This window comes from Mustela erminea, chromosome 17, assembly GCF_009829155.1.
Source record: "Mustela erminea isolate mMusErm1 chromosome 17, mMusErm1.Pri, whole genome shotgun sequence".
Lineage (NCBI taxonomy): Eukaryota > Metazoa > Chordata > Mammalia > Carnivora > Mustelidae > Mustela > Mustela erminea.
In genome coordinates, this window is record NC_045630.1 from 3,464,008 (window position 1) to 3,478,070 (window position 14,063).

Below are 14,063 nucleotides of genomic sequence, written 5' to 3' on the forward strand. Positions count from 1 at the left end.
ACACAAAGTTCCTTTTGACCTAACAATTCCACTTCTAAAACTTATCCCATAGATAAACTTACACAAATTGTATGAAGGCATTTTCTAAGAATATTCTTTAAAGGATTGTTGGAACAAGACTGGAAAAAAAAAAAAAAAACACGAAAAGAAACTTTAACTATCCCACAGAAGGAAATGTTTGGTATATCCATTCTGTAGAACAGTATACAGCCATTAAAATGAAGTAGATCTACGTGTATTGACTTGGAATATCTCTATATGTTACTGTAAGGTGAGAAAAGCAGGTGCAGAACAACATGGAGACTCCGCTTCCATGTGGGCATCACAAACAAACAAAAACACACAAGGGCTGGGAATCTAATAGAGAAGATGTTTTGAACTGAACTGTGTCCTCCCCACCCCCTCCTAATCCATATGTTGAAGCCCTAATTCATAAAGTGACTGTATGTAGAAACTGGGCCTTTAGGTAATGAAGCTTAAATGTGGCTGGTCGTTAAGAGTGAGGCCCTAATCTGATAGGGCTGGTGTCCGTATGTGTGGGCACAGAGATGATGCCATGTGAGGACACCTTGAGAAAGTGGCCTTCCACAAGCCAGGAAGAAAGGTTTCACCAGAAACCAATCCTGATGGCACCTTCATCTTGGACTGCTAGCCCCTACAACTGTGAGAAAATTTCTGTTGTTTAAGCCATCTGGTCTATGGTATTTTGTTATAAAAACCCCAGCAGACTAATACAGAAAGGAAACCTTTCCTAATTGTATGGTATTTTGTACCATGAGAATATTTTGGGTGGTTCAGTCATTACTGCCTTCGGCTCGGGTCATGATTTTAGGGTCCTGGGATCGAGCCCTGGATTGGGCTCCCTGCTCAGTGGGAAGTTGGCTTCTCCCTCTCCCACTCTCCCTGCTTGTGTTCCCTCTCTCACTGTGTGTGTGTGTGTGTGTGTGTGTGTGTGTGTCTATCAAATAAACAAATAAATAAAATCTTAACAAAACAAAACAAAAACTACAGATTTTCTTTCTCATTGAAATTTGGACTAGTTGTTGATTGGTTAATTTAAGAAGTTGGCTAAAGTGGTAAGGATCATTTAAAAAGGCAGATATAGGGGCGCCTGGGTGGCTCAGTGGGTTAAAGCCTCTGCCTTCAGCTCAGGTCATGATCCCAGGGTTCTGGGATCGAGCCCCACGTCGGGCTCTTTGCTCAGCAGGGAGCCTGCTTCCCCCTCTTTCTCTGCCTACTTGTGATCTCTGTCAAATAAATAAATAAAATCTTAAAAAAAAAAAAAAAGCAGATGTACCTTTGTGGAGAGCCATGCAGCAGGAGCAAGGAGTCACGTACTAAGCAAGGGCTGTAGATAGTTTGCCTAAGGAATGCGAGCAGATGCAGGGAGTCACGTACTAAGCGAGGCCTGAGGAGTGGGGGGAGTGAGAGATTAACCCAAGGACTGTGAGTGCATTCGCGGGTGACGTTTGATAGATACCAGGAGTCAAGGGAAAGGCGCATGATCTGTAGAACAAAGAAAACCTATGGAGTCACGTACGTGCTCACGAGCACGATGCGTGCACATAGATAGTCCTTCTGATTGGTAGTTTTGTTAGTCGTGGTATACTCTGATTGGATATAGTTCGCACTTGGTGGATATATACTTGGGGGTCTTAGACTGGGTGGGGGTCCCCGGCTGAAGATTGTGAATAAAGAAGTTTGCCACTCACCTCGCCTACGGGTCGAGAGCGACATACCTTGGGACACCTGGGTGGCTCAGTGGGTTCAGCCTCTGCCCTTGGCTCAGGTCATGATCTCAGGGTCCTGGGATTGAGCCCCGCATCGGGCTCTCTGCTCAGCAGGGAGCCTGCTCCCCACCCCCCCGCCCCCGTCTGCCTGCCTCTCTGCCTGCTTGTGATCTCTGTCAAATAAATAAATAAAATCTTAAAAAAAAAAAAAAGACAGATATACTTTAACCTTTTTATTTTGACTCAAATGTATCATTATACATTTACTCACTAATCTTTGACACCGGGCCAAGACCTTTTATCTGAAAATGAATCTGTTGGTTGGAGCACTCCAGTGTCCTTATTATGAACTGCACTGTTTTAATTGTTCACAATTGTCAGTTTCTTTTTTTTTCCAAGTATAGCAAGAATTTAAAAAAGACAAGATCGGGGCGCCTGGGTGGCTCAGTGGGTTAAGCCTCTGCCTTCGGCTCAGACCATGATCTCAGGGTCCTGGGATCGAGCCCTGCATCGGGCTCTCTGCTCAGCAGAGAGCCTGCTTCCTCCCCTCTCTCTGCCTGCCTCTCTGCCTACTTGTGATCTCTCTCTCTATCAAATAAATAAATAAAATATTTTTTTAAAAAAAGACAAGATCTTTTGATCTTGAGATGAACTGTGTAACTTGTGGAAGGCAAGAGAATTGTGAAGCTGGGCACATTAGTGCTATATGTTTAAGGTTAGATCAATATTTTATCAAAATGGGCTGCATGATTTTGCCCTTATAATAGAAATTAGGGAGTTGATTCTTTTTTTTTTTTTTTTAAGATTTTATTTATTTATTTGTCAGAGAGAGCGAGCGAGAGCGAGCACAGGCAGACAGTGGAAGGCAGAGTCAGAGGGAGAAGCAGGCTCCCCGCGGAGCAAGGAGCCGGATGTGGGACTCGATCCCAGGACACTGGGATCATGACCTGAGCTGAAGGCAGCTGCTTAACTAACTGAGCCACCCAGGCGTCCCTAGGGAGTTGATTCTTAAAGCATTCTATAGATGAAATCTGTCAGGTCTAATGTCTTGTGATAATCTTATCTGATTTAGGAGGCTTTCGTCTGTTGATGGTCAACTACAAATTTAATTTCTTGCTCAAGATGATAATATTAGTCTTGGGTGCTGTATCAAGAAAGATAAATTCACCCATCAGATAAGTGACAAGCATTCTGTAAGTCTGGGATATAAAGATGGTGAACAGTGTTAGCTGTTCCAAGACCTTACAAACTTACATAGAAACACAAGACTAAGCAACTATTAAAAACTGAGTATTAGAACTTGTGAATCTTGATATCGGGGTTGAGTTTAAGCCCCATGTTGGGTGCAGAGATTACTTAAAATCTTTTAAAAAACTTGAGTGAAGGGGCGCCTGGGTGGCTCAGTGGGTTAAAGCCTCTGCCTTCGGCTCAGGTCATGATCCCAGGGTCCTGGGATCGAGCCCCGCATCGGGCTGTCCGCTCCGTGGAGAGCCTGCTTCCTCCTCTCTCTCTCTCTCTCTGCCTGCCTTTCTGCCTACTTGTGATCTGTCTGTCAAATAAATAAATAAAATCTTAAAAAAAAAAAAAAAAAACTTGAGTGAAGTTACAGATTCAAATGAACAATGGAGCGTGTGTGTGTGTGTGTGTGTGTGTGTGTGTGTATACACATACACACCCATACTTTAGCAGACAGATTTGCCTAAGGTGATCTATTAATATCAATCATGATTTACTTTATTAGAGTTTAACAATAAATTAAAACCACAGGGCAATCAAGCAGAGATGCCGAAATACCTCAGGAAGAGAAGCCGCCATTACCATTTCTAGGTATGAAGAGGCAAGGGAAAAGTCAACAGAACAAGGCAAGAGCCACAGTTGTAGAGGAGGGGCTGTCTCACACGATGGTCGTACATAGAGGAATGCTACCATTGCCAAGACAGCTCAGACCCATTTCTCTTTCCACTCTCGTCAACCAAGTGAACCCCATGCAAAAACAGAAGTAAGGTGGTCAAGTCTGCCCTTGTGTTTATACACACTTTTCTTTGGAGAGAGTATTTTAGCATTCACAGAGCACGGGAATCCTCAGCTTCAACTATCATCTCTACGAAGAATGTGAGGAAGCACCAATGCAAGGAAAAGGGCACTTAGGAGAACGAGGGGATTAGAGGATAAGGACAGCCGCCAATAAGAAGTGGTCAGAGTGGGGTACCTGGCTGCCTCAGTCAGTAGAGCATGCGATTCTTGATCCTGAGGTCATGAGTTCAAGCCCCACATTGGGGGTAGGGTTTACTTAATAAAATAAATTTTTTAAAAAAGTGGTCAGAGGGGCACCTGGGTGGCTCAGTGGGTTAAGCCGCTGCCTTCGGCTCAGGTCATGATCTCAGGGTCCTGGGATCAAGTCCCGCATTGGGCTCTCTGCTCTGCGGGGAGCCTGCTTCCTCCTCTCTCTCTCTCTGCCTGCCTCTCTGCCTGCTTGTGATCTCTCTGTGTCAAGTGAATAAATAAAATCTTTAAAAAATAAAAATAAAAAATAAAAAAGTGGTCAGAGCAGTAGACATAACAATGAAGACAGGGCAGTGTAAAACAAAGAGGAATGGTTATTAACATCAAAAACTTCAGGGGTGCTTGGCTGGCTCTGTCAGAAAAGCATACGACTCTTGATCTTGGGGTTGTGAATTTGAGCCCCATACTGAGTACAGAGATTACTAAAAGAAAATATAAACTTTTAAAAAGCCTGTTAAAATTATTTTTAAAAAGCTTCAGAGAAATCGGTGGGGGTGGAGGAAGGTGGGAATGAAGGCTAGAAAAAGCCATTAAATTTGTTGACTCATAGACCATTATTGATCTTCAAGAAGTATTTTAGTAACATTATGGATGTGGAATCCATACTGTAAGAGTTATGTTTTAGTGGAATTGCAGATTATAGATTCCACTTTCAAGAAATTTAATGGTAGGGGCGCCTGGGTGGCTCAGTGGGTTGGGCCTCTGCCTTTGGCTCAGGTCATGATCCCGGGAGTTCTGGGATTGAGCCCCACATTGGGCTCTCTGCTCGGCAGGGAGCCTGCTTCTCCACTCCCTCTCTGCCTGCCTCTCTGTCTACTTGTGATCTCTGTCTGTTAAATAAATAAATGACATCTTTTAAAAAAAGAAAAGAAAAGAAAAGAAATTTAATGGTAAAGGGAAATGACACATGAAGTAAGATCAAGGTTCAAGCAGCAGTAAGATCAAGCAGCAGTAAGATCAAGGTACAATCAGAAATAACCAAATTTCAAGCAGCAGTAAGATCAAGGTACAATCAGAAATAACCAAATTTAGGAATGAGGAGTGAGGAGCCAGATGAGTGTGAGATTAAAATGCAAATCAAAAAGGAAACAAGGATGGGTGATGTCCCTGCAGAGGTCTAAGGACCAGGGTTGGAAGAGCACCAGAGGTGAGCTTGGGGCACGACAGAGACATAATCCTTTCTTGGAGGCCAGAGGGAAGGTAGTGACTAACAATAAAGTTGTAGACTGACTTCTAAAAGGAAAAGAGAGAAGTTAAGGGAAATTCACAAGATAACCTCAAAATGGTCAGTAAAACTCAAGCAAGGTCTTATATGAAAGGTCAAGGAAGCAATGTTGGAGTTGGCAGTGTAAAGAAAATGGAGAAGGTTTGGAACTTGGCAACATAGTGAACAAAAGGATGGATACCAGCTGAGAAGATGCAGGCTAGAATCGTGATTTTAACTGCTCCTTTAAATCAAGGACATGGTCTTAGATTCCCTTTTTTTTTTTTTTTTTAAAGATTTTATTTATTTATTTGAGCCGAAGGCAGAGGCTTTAACCCACTGAGTCTCACCCAGGCGTCCCTTAGATTCCTTTTAATTCTCCACTGTACCTTGCACAGGGCAAGCACACAATAAATTTATCGACTGGACTGTGCTTTTTAAAGCTTGCTTTTGAATGAACAGAGAAGACGAAAAAAAATAAGGGAAGTGACAATAAAAGAAAATGTTTTAGCCTTCCCAGAGCATGGGAATCCTGGAAGCACTCTGCTTGCCTAACGACCTTCAAGTCACTTACTTTCAAAACTGGTTTCATTTCCCAGGCAGCAAAAGAGGAGGAATAATCTCTGCTTCCTTGATGTCTTCTAAGAATATCATAAACTCCTCATGAAATAATATTTATACAATCTTTTGGTCACCTTATAAACAATAAAGACATTTTCCATTTTTATAGATTTGCTTTTCTCTGAACTGTTTCCCTATTATTATAGATTGACTCGCAAGAGTTTGGCCTATTGGCATTGATTTTCTCCTGGCATTTCAAGATAACAGGAGGGGAAAAAAGAATATGAGCAGTGGAAATTTGTGACTTATAAAAATAAAATGAAGAAACGAAAAGAAACAGAGGCAGCTTGATTACTTTAAGCCTCAGTCAATATCATTGCCCTTAAATATTTAAATAAATTTTATTTTGGGATTCTGCAGTCATTTCAGCTCACCAGTGTATCTGAAGTTGCATTTGAATTTCCTAATGCATTTCTTGGAGGCACTTTATCTTTGTACCTTTACTTACAAAGTGTAAACAAGCAAAGTAATTTAAACAAGTGTTGCCAGCAAACAACTCTGAATCATCCATGGCTTGCCATGTCATATCAGATTTTTCCCTATGTTGTGGTAGAATGCATGTCTATTTTTTAAAAAAGATTTTATTTATTTATTTGACAGAGAGAGAGCACAAGTAGGCAGAGCACCAGGCAGAGGGAGAGGGAGAAGCAGGCTCTCCGCTGAGCAGGAAGCCCAATGCAGGACTCAGTCCCAGGACTCTGGGATCATGACCTGATCTGAAGGCAGCCACTTAACTGACTGAGCCACCCAGGCACCCTGCATGTCTATTTTTAACATTAATAATAAATGAGTTTTCCTTCTGGCCCTGGTTATGTTGTTGTTTTGAATTTATTAAGCATTGAACTCTACCCGTTTTAAAAGGAAAATAAAATTAACCAGAAAAATTCACAGCATATTTTCTGTGACTCTGAAATCATCTTTATCAGCTTAGAAGATATACTTTAGTATTAAGCAGGCCCAGGTCTGAAACATGGCATATGAAACTAACTATAGGATATCTGTCTGGCATCACACTCAATGATAACCATCTGCATGGAATAATTTTAAGAAAACTCTCTGGTAATCGCAGAATCACCCTCTCCCATCCTTTATAGAAAGAGCAATAACAAGTTTTCCAATCATTTTCTAATGATAACATACCTGTGCTTAGAATTATTTTGGAGAATTCCTGAGAAATTATTCTCAAAAAAAATAACTCATCTTTATGTTCTGGAGCCTGTTTACTGCAACATAGTACTTAAAAGTATACTTTTTTTTTTTTTTTAAGTTTTATTTAAGCAATCTCTACACCCAACATGGGGCTCGAACTTATGACCCTGAGAGTCACACACTCTTCCAGCTGAGCCAGCCAGGCACCCCAAGAGTATACTCTTGAAGACAAACATATGAAACATTATAAAAGTTTGCTTTTTTAAAATGTGCACACACATCCTTTGAGTCTGTACTGGATCTCAGGATTCTGGCACTGACCACATGCTCCAGAGATGCAACTGTGGCGTGCCTGAGTCAATGTCGGTGATCGTGTGCACAGACACACTTCCCCATTTGCTTCCTGATTCCCCCCAGACCACTTTGAACTTGAAGTTACTGTATTTTTGGTTCCAGAATTTCCAATTTAAAATAGATTCTAATTCTCTTGTCAAATTATCCATGTTTCCTCTATTTTTTTGAACATTTTATTCAGAGTCCTTGTCTGCTTATCTAATCCTGGATTAGTATTAGGTAATCCAGGATTACCTATGGGATGGCTTCTATAGTATTTTTTCTCGGTTTTTAGTCATAAAGCTCCTAACTCTTGGTATACCTAATAGTTTCAAATATTCGATATTGATTATTGAGTATAATTGTGTATTAAAAATTAAGTGTCTATTATTAAGTGTAAGAAATACTGAATGTACTTATGTGATATCATCCTTCTCCAAAAACGATTCACTCTTACCTCTGCTAATAAAGTATGCTAAATAAAAAGCCTCGGAAAAACAGTGATTTTATCATCTCAGCCTCCTACCCCAAAATAGTTCTGGAATTCAGCAAAATTTTGAGAAGAAAACTATCTGAGTCTCCCAACTCCCCACTATTCCCTTATTGCTGAGATCCTGGCTAAGACTACAGTTTTGTCTTTCCAGTCCTGTGAGACCCCAGAGCATAACTGGTTTGCTTGTGTTGTTCCCCAACAATGGTCCTTAGCCTAGGCAAAGCCCAGATGTTCAGTATCTTTCCTTTCACCCAGGATCCATACACACCTTCGGGGAAAGAACAGCTGGAAGAGGTCAGCTCACTTTTTTGCAGTTCTTTCTCTAAAATCTTGGCCCTTCCAGTCTTACTGCTTTGCTTAAACAGTTCTCTGATTGATTTATAGAGATGTTTCTGCTGTTTATCTGGTTTTTTCATTTTTAGAGGAACAATGGTCTGCCTCAATTTACTCCATCATACTTGAAAGTGCAACTATATCTAAATCACTCTTAAAAGTACTGTAAAGAGGGGCACCTGGGTGGCTCAGTCGTTAAGCAGCTGCCTTCAACTCATGACTGCAGGGTCCTGGGATCAAGCCTCTCACCTGGCTCCCTGTTCAGCAGGAAGCCTGCTTCTCCCTCTCCTACCCCTCTGTTTGTGTTCCCTCTCTCGCTGCGTCTCTGTCAAATAAACCAATAAAATCTTTAAAAAAAAAAAAAAACAGTACTGTAAAAAGATTAGCTCATTTGCCAGTGACTATGCAAGAACATAGAGGGTTTTCTAAAAGGAAGAGTTTCTTAGGTCCTTTCAGATACACCTCAGTAGTCAGAACTCACTACTCTTCACAGGTGCTGAGCAAGGGTGAGCAAGCGGAGGAGGATCCTGGTTTCTTCTTAATGACGGCACATTTATTCAGATGCTTGAACCAGCTCCCCTCCTGCCATATAGCACAGATTTAGTGGGAACATAAGAAGAATCTACTTATATTCTATATTTGTATACGTATATATGCTGCATCTAAACTTTTATATGTATGATATATACACATTCATCATTCCTCTTTCCCCTTATTAGAGTTGCGAAAATATTGTTTTCATTTTTAAAGCAAAGAAGATTCTGCATCACGGCTCACACTCATTTCAAAGCTGAAGGCGTGATCCGTGAAAAGCTGGGTCTTAGAATCACAGTCACACATCACTGAGTTAAAGTGACATTACAAATCATAGTTCCCTGCTTTACATGCTATGGTCACAAGTATACAGGAGCAGGTATTTAGAAGGAATGGAATGATGTCAAAATACCTTCAAGAGATATATTTCAAACTTTCTTCAGAGAATGAAAAGTTAAAGGGAAATAATAAATCATTTTATAATAAGTTTTTTTTTTTTTTTTTTTGAAGAATATAGTCAGGTTTCCCCTAAGGATGTAGCCAGACTTTCCAGTTTATTCTTTACATAATTATAGACTCAAGACAGGACCAAAAGTATAGGAAAATTGTCAGGACTATGAAGAAACATTTAGAACACTCCTGTTAAGTGACAGGCATTGTGTAGAACTTTTGCCAATCTGGTGAAGTCTAGGGACTGTCCTCTTATTAGAATAACATTTCGAAATGCATCAAAATAAAATATATAGAATTACAAAGGAAGGCAATTTATGATGTTATAAAATATTTTTAAAAATTTCTGATACACTGGGCGCCTGGGTGGCTCAGTGGGTTAAGCCGCTGCCTTCGGCTCAGGTCATGATCTCAGGGTCCTGGGATCGAGTCCCGCATCGGGCTCTCTGCTCAGCAGGGAGCCTGCTTCCTCCTCTCTCTCTCTCTCTGCCTGCCTCTCTGCCTACTTGTGATCTCTCTCTGTCAAATAAATAAATAAAATCTTAAAAAAAAAAAAATTTAAAAAAAAAAAAAATTTCTGATACACTAAGGTATGTGCTTTATTAATTCATTACACAACAAAATCTACTGCCAGACCCAACATTTACCATGATTTTGAATTAATAAGGCGCAAAAACAATATTTTAAGACATTATTATAATGTGATACAAAAATCTTAGTGATTCCAGTTGGTAATAAAATCACAAGTCCAGGGGCGCCTGGGCGGCTCAGTGGGTTAAAGCCTCCGCCTTTGCCTCGGGTCTCAATAATGGAGTCCTGGGATCGAGTCCTGGGATGGAGCCCCGCATCCGGCTCTCTGCTTGGCTGGGAGCCTGCTTCTTCCTCTCTCTCTGCCTGCCTCTCTGCCTACTTGTGATCTCTGTCTGTCAGATAAAATAAAATAAAATCTTAAAAAAAAAAAAATCACAGGTACAGCTACTACTACTGATGGTTATCTTGTGGAGATGGGTCTCCATTTATAGTTGAAGGAAATGCTAAATTTCTGTTCGAAGTTAGTGAAATTAAAGATGTGATCTTTTCCCCATCCAAGTGCACACATCCTCTGAATTCTATCCAGAAGTCATCAATGGTCCCCAGCTCCCCGACTCCAGGTACCTGTAATAGCCCCTCTGTGAGCCAGCCTTGCCTGACATTGTCCTGGTCCAGGTCCCCAGCTCCCCGACCTATGCCACCTGTGCGTGCACAGCCTCACTCTGTCAGCAGGTGTTTGTCTGCAGGACTCTGGAGCTCAGACTGGATGGCAAACACCTCAGAAGCTCCAAGGTGGATGAAGGTCACAGCCTAAAAATCTTTATGAGGTGGCAGCTGTAAAGTTGACAGTAAGTCCCCATTTGGACTGGCTGCTTGGTGGGGTCCCAGGCTTCTCCACGATTCAAGTCTCCCAAGTTGTCTCTTATTGGGGTATCCTGGCTCTCTCTCCAGCCTTGATCTGGCAACACCATCAAGACTCCTCCAGTTCTGCCTTTTTGTGGAATATGGACATTTGTGTAGGTTAGGTCTTGGAATGAGGCAGATGACATTGTATCCCCAAGAGCCTACTTCTGTGAACCAGCCTCAGGGTGGGGGGAGCCCAGCCCCCTAAAATCACTCTGAAGCAGTCACTGGGCACAGATCTGGAGAGGCTGGCCCACAGAAAGAACTCTTGGGGTACAGGCCTATGCCTAGTAGCCAGCCCTTCCTGCCCATATTCCACAGATGCCCACATTACCCCTTAAGCAGAATGAGAGTATTTTAGACTGCCTTGTCAGACTGGGCAGGGCTGTTGTCTGGTGAATCCTCCAATAAGAAACCCAGAGGGCACGTCTGGTTATGCTTAGAGCAAGGTCATGAAGATCAAAGCTTATGCCTAATGACAAGCCCTACTCAGTGAGGAATTTCCACTGTTAGAGCCCAAGGTCATTCACTGACTTGCTAGGGTGGGGCCATTAAGAAGAGACACCTGGGGGGCGCCTGGGTGGCTCAGTGGGTTAAAGCCTCTGCCTTCGGCTCAGGTCATGATTCCACGGTCCTGAGATTGAGCCCCGCATCGGGCTCTCTGCTCAGCAGAGAGCCTGCTTCCTTCTCTCTCTCTCTTTCTCTTCCTCCTCTCTGCCTAGTTGTGATCTATCAAATAAATAAATAAAATCTTTAGGAAAAAAAAAAAAAAAAAAAAAGGAAGAGACACCTGGAAGCCCTGACAACGGCTAGAGAAGCCCAGCCCGGAGCAGGCAGCAAGTCAAATGAGGACTAAATGTTGCCTATTTGCAGCTGCTACTTCAGAGTCCTTTTTCTCAGGAGGCAGACTCTCTTTATTTGGGTAGCTAAGCAGTTGGTTTGGGCTTGGACCTGGCTTCCCCAGTGTGCAGAGGACTAGCTGTCCAAGGCTGGTTGAGGGGTATGTACTGCACATACAGGCACAGTGCATTTAAGGGTTGCAGAGATCTTGAGCAGGGTAAGGGTCTGGAAGGGCAAGATCACAGGATCAAGCTCTTGTCGAACAAGGTGTGGGCATAACTGGGAGCCCTAGCCTACACAAACACTCCTGTTCCTCATGAAGGCAGAGCAAGATACTGGACTCCCGTGCCAGGGCGGAACAGACAGCTGGCTCACATAGCCTCCAATAAGAGACACCTGGAAGCTCTGGTTGCAAAAGCAGCCCAGGATGGGATCAAGATGGAAGTCTAAATGGGGACTGACTGTTGCCAATTTGCAGCTGCCTCAGAGTGATTTCTGGGGGTGGGATCCCTCCAGCTGGAGGCATGCAGGTGGTTGGGGGAGGGCAGTTTCCCAGGTCAGGCTGGGCTACCCACAGCCTGCTCTGGGGGAGTATACTGTGCATGCACGTGCCAAGGAGTTCACGGTTGCCAGGTACCCGCAATGTAGCAAGGTCAAGAGGCTGACACAAGTGCAGACGTGTGAAGAACAAGGAATGGGCTTAATTTTAAGTCTTAGGCTATACAAATACACGCACTCTCCCTGAAGACAGAGCTGGAGCATACCGCATTCCTTCCATCAGTGCGGGCTGAGCGTCTGGCAGGTGACCCTCCCGTAGAGACGCCGGTGAGTCCCGCTTGCTAAAGAACCAGAGCCTGATCAAGTAGCAAGTGCAAATGGGGATGGTCAGCAATCTGCTGCCTCAGTGTAATTATTGGGGGGTAGACTCATTCCTTCCTGGAGGCTATTACACCACTCGCTGGGTCCAGTCCTAGTCTCTGTGACTCTAGGGCCCTGCTGTCCAAAGTCTGCTGAATGTGTGCATATGGCATATGCGTGCTGTTCAGGGAAGCCAGGGATCTAGTATGGGACAGGGGTCGGGAGACACCAGAGCACAGGAGCGAACTCTTAGGGGATAGGATTTATGCCCAACAGAAAGCCCTACAAGCCCAATAGGGAATTCCCCCTGAAGGAAGACCCAAAGATTATTCAACTGGCCTGCCACAGAGCATCCAAGCAGTCTGGCCAGGATATCCTCCAATAAAAGATACCTGGGAGCCCTGATCACTGGAGAAACCTGGGATCCCAGTAGGGCAGCCCGTCAAAATGGGAACTGCTGTCCCTTTGCAGCTACCCCCTTGGAAGGATTTGGTGGGGCTGGGCTTCCTCCATGCAAGAGGCTATGTTGTGGCTGAGCTTGGCTCATACCTCCTAATGGTTTCTGGGGTGTGAGATCCTACCACCTTGGAGTCTGAGCACGTGGTTCTTCACTAAGATGCCCACAGTCCCATAAAGTTACAGCTGCAGCCCCTGGGATGACAAAGTGCATACTGGGCCCTCGGCAAGCACCCCGCACAGGGAAAGTGCCTGCTTTCAGATGTGCGAAACTCTGTCTAATTCCAAGCACAAGCATTCAAAAATATGAAAGGTCCCAATGAAGCAGAGCTAGAAAACTCTGGACTGTCTTGCAAGGGCAGAAATGAGTAAGTCACTGTATGAGGACAGCCTCCAACAGAGACACATGAAAGCCTGACTGTTGGAGGAGCCCAGGACACAAGCAGTTGGTCCAAACAGGGACTGAAAGTTCCCAGTATCAAAAGGAGCCTCAGAAATATTTTTCAGGGTATAAACTCTTCACACCCTGAGTCCATTGAATTGCCAGAGATCATCCAGAACTTTAGGGGCCTGGGCTGTTCCCTGAAGACCAAGGCTTGCTAACCGGCTGCACACTGCCCAGGCATAGGAGGTGGCAGCTGAGAGGAGCAAAATGACAGGACAGGCTTGGCCCAGAAAAGGGGGCTATCTGGGATCCCTGCATCTGCCTCATTCTAACCTCATGCTCATAGTTCCCTAGAAAGCAGAGTTGGAGAAAATGGCCTGCCCGCTGGGCTGGGGCTAGAGCCTGAACCCCAGGTCCCACCAAGCAGTAAGATGTCCCTGGCACTGCTTAGTGGTGGAAAAGCCAACAACCCTATCAGGCAGCCAGTCCCAAATTGGACTGGGTGCCTTCAGTTTCCAGCTGCTGCCTCAGAAGGCCTTTTGGGGCTGGGATCCCTTTGTCATGTAACGGCACAGGCAAGAGCTCCACATGCCTGGAGGGGCCGCAGTGCACATGTACAAGCTGCCCAAGTCAGGGCAGTCAGAGCCGGGAGGAGGGCAAGTGTCTGGAAAAGTAGCCAGAGAATGGGCTGTCCCAGCTACAAGGCATGTGTATAAATCCCACGTGCAAGCTAGTCCGGCACGCACCGTCACCCTGAAGGGAAAGCAGGAGGGTGTCCGCACTGTCAGGTGGCCACCTGGGGTGGTGCTCAACAAGACATACCTGGAGCCCTCGTTACTGGTAAGCTCACGCCTGCTGGCAGCTGGTCTGAAAGGGGACTGACTGCTGTCCAAAGAAAACAGCACCCTGAAAGAGGTTTTCTAGGGGCTGGTGGGCTCCATAGGACTGGAGGCTTGGCAG

General features: G+C 44.1%; 1 protein-coding gene across 1 annotated transcript in view; it reads right to left on the bottom strand.

Annotated features, from left to right (window-relative positions):
* VAMP4 (vesicle associated membrane protein 4) overlaps positions 1 to 14,063 on the bottom strand; it is a 45,785-nt gene that overhangs the window by 30,881 nt on the left and 841 nt on the right. The gene's annotated exons all lie outside the window — the stretch shown is intronic.